We start from the raw sequence: 3,226 nt of genomic DNA on the forward strand, positions 1-3,226 counted from the left end.
ATCCTTTGCTACAGCCCTTTCTAAATCCTGTTAACCTGAGTAGGGTAGAGATTGGAATAATTAAATTTTGATCTAGGCTGCAGCCCTTACTCAATCCTGTTAGGACTGAGTAGGGTGGAGATTGATTCCAAGTATCTCCATTGTATCAATTCTAAAATCAATCATGACTTAAAGAAATTCCTGTTCTATGCTTAAGCATAGGTCAAAGTCCTTTCCATTGTTCAGCAAAAGGTTTCTGTCCTAAAGTAATCTTAAGAAGGGAGGAGAAGGAACCTCCCATGCCAATGGGGTTCACATTCCAATAGTCAAGACCCACTATCAATAAGAAATTTTTCAAGTATGAAATTTCCCAATGGTGAAATTTCCAACATTTATAAGTCTAAGAAATTTTGAGGTTTACAACATATAAGTATTGGCAATCATTATCATTACAACCTTTGTGACCCTGGGCAATTTAACCTCCATATGTAAAATAAGGGGATTGTATTAGAAATCTATGATCAAGTTTGAAGGTCTTAAATTGGCCATCCTTAAATTCTCAAATAGCACTTTGTATGAATGGAAAAGACTTGAATATTGAGTAATGGGTATTAGCAATACTTTAATGCATAGTGAACTTATTTCTCTATTACATTACTATGTGTTTTTTTTTTTGTTCAAGAAAAGTATTGTTTGCAGTATTATACATGATCATCAAACTATCAGACTGCTGCTAGAATGCTCACACCTGTTACTGCAAAATTAAAATCCCATTTTTCCTGAGAATTTACTCTAGGTCAAAGTCAAGTCCTGTGTAATCTTGACTGTAGCTCCATGATATTTGAATTGTTCCTTTATGGCTGCAATATTTTCTCTGTAGCTTTGGGGCTTCTTAATTTTAAGGAGTTGTTATTTGGTTATTATTTCTGGAAGTGAACTGTGAAAACTTTCAATTACTATTTTACCCACTTGTTCAAGACTATCAGGATAATTTTCTTTGAGAATTTCTGTTACATGATATCTAAACTTTGTTTTTTGCTCATGGTTCTTAGGTAGTCCTGTTAGGGTCTGGGTTTTTGCCCACCACCATGGAAGACCAATAGACAATGCAATTAGAGGAGGGCCTTGTTTATTGAACTGATGTGCACCAGCAGCACACACCAGGGGAGCTCCACCATAGAGTTCCAATTGTAGTCTGGGGATGCTGGGATATATATCCCCTCCAGCATGCATGGCCCCCTCAGTCCCTATCTGGTACATACCATTGTTAGAATGTTTGCCAGCATTTATGGTCCCTAAGCTCTTATCTGGGACCTACCTATTGCCAGGACCATTGACATATTAACTTCCAAGGTCCAGCAGTTTCCGATCAGGACCCTAAGTTATCTGGTACCCACTGCTGGGATCTTTGACATATATACTTCCAAGGCTTGGCAGTTTCCTGCTCCCTCAGTCCAATTATTTTTAGATTGTGTCTCCTGGATTTATTTTCCAAGTGATTTGATTTTTCAATGAAATATTTCATGTTTCTTGTATTTTTTATTCTTTTGATTTTGTTTCCTTGTTTCATGTCTCATGAAATCAATCATTAGCTTCTAGATGCCCAATTTTAATCTTTAATGAATTATTTTCTTTTGTAAGATTTTCAAGATTTTTTTTTCCAATTTGACCTATCCTGCTTTTAAGCTGTTATTTTCGTTTTTCATTGCTTTCATTTCTCCCCCTCTTTTACTTTTACCTCTATTAACTAATCTTTGAAATCTTCTTTTACCTCTTTCAGAAGAAAGGACCAATTAATTCTTTGGAAGTTTTGTATGCATCTGTTTTGCTTTTACTGTTTCCTTCTGAGTCTATGCCTTGCTCTTTTTTTCTCCATAATTTTTTTTCTATGATTAGGTTTGTTTTTTGTTTGTTTTGTTTTTGTTTGCTCATTTCCCCAGTCATTGTCTTGATTATGGACTCTGTTCTCAGGGTAGGTACATTCTCTTAAACTTCAGTTTTTACTTTCTGCCACCCTTAGCTCTATTTCTTGGTTTATGCAAATTTCAGTCATTGCTAGGAAGTATAATGGCAGTATGTGGTCTGGGAGCTCTTAAAGCCACCTCTCACTGCTATTTCAGTCACCCTGGGACTGCTGATGGCTTGTAGATCTCAGAGCACTGTGAGTCTAATCCCAGGCTTGGGAAGAAGTTTTGAGTCTTATTCTGGGCTTGATCAAGTCAGAGACATTGTGGACTGTCTTGTCCTGGGGCTTGTTACACTGTCTTGAGCTTCTGTCGGGGATTTGGACCTCCCTCTGGGCTTACCTAGAACAGGGGTACCACATGGGCTGCTTTTCATTGAGTTTAGGACACCACTACAGGCTTGGCAAAGGCTCCAGGACTCCCCTTGGTTTGGCACCCACTGGGCAGCATCCTTGAGCTGGAGTGTGAAATCTTGGCTTGGATTTTCACAGAGGCTTAGAGCCTTCTTTTGGTACTGTACCAGCTAGACACCCTTCAGACTGCCCTGTGATAGAGCTTGGAGCCTCATTGTGGTCTTGGGCTGGTAGGAATGAGCTTAAGAGAGAGACTACATGTGTGTGATCAATGATGAGTTAAATTCTGTTTTGCTCTCCTTCCTCTCACTAAAAGATCAAGAGGGGTATCCATGTAATGATGTTTGAGCAAGGACCCAAGAAAACTTCCTCTGAACACAGTCCTGTCAGGAAAGACTGAATGGCTGTCAGCTCTGGATTTTGCTTTGACCAAAGCTTGGTAGACAGCCTTTCACAGTTCCCTCTTTCTCTCCTTTTATTCTTATTTCTTATCCTCTAGAGACAACCTTAATCTTACTGCAATTTACTCAGATAGGGTGGTTTATTGACCAGGAAAAAAGAGAGGGATAGGAAGAAGGGATTAGGAAACCCCAAGATATACCCAAGCAGTTTGTCTCTTCCCTGCTCAGCTGAGCCAAACGGGTATGGCTTCTATGGTTTATCATCCTTCTCCTTAAACTATCTACTAGATTTCACTAAAGCAGGTAACTAGTGTCAGAGTTGAATGCCCCTCAGCAGCTGATGATGTTATCTCTGCTCCTTTGGTAGGAGCAGAAATCCAGTGATTTCAGGAATCTTTCTGTTTCTTCCAGTACAAGGGGAAATTGAGGCAAATCCCAGGTATCTCAGTTTTAGATCCTGAGTTCAGGTCTTCCATTCCTTTCTCCCTCAGAGTCAAGAGAGCAAAAGATCCTCTCCTTTGTTCTGTTT

At 39.2% G+C, this 3,226-nt stretch overlaps 1 non-coding gene across 1 annotated transcript; it reads right to left on the reverse strand.

Moving 5' to 3' along the window:
* Positions 1-666: 666 nt before the first annotated feature.
* Positions 667-807, reverse strand: LOC130458656 (small Cajal body-specific RNA 16). Its single transcript, XR_008918064.1, has one exon. It is a non-coding gene; the product is annotated as a small Cajal body-specific RNA 16 (non-coding RNA).
* Between the last annotated feature and the right edge of the window lie 2,419 nt (positions 808-3,226).

Source organism: Monodelphis domestica, chromosome 3 (assembly GCF_027887165.1).
Source record: "Monodelphis domestica isolate mMonDom1 chromosome 3, mMonDom1.pri, whole genome shotgun sequence".
Lineage (NCBI taxonomy): Eukaryota > Metazoa > Chordata > Mammalia > Didelphimorphia > Didelphidae > Monodelphis > Monodelphis domestica.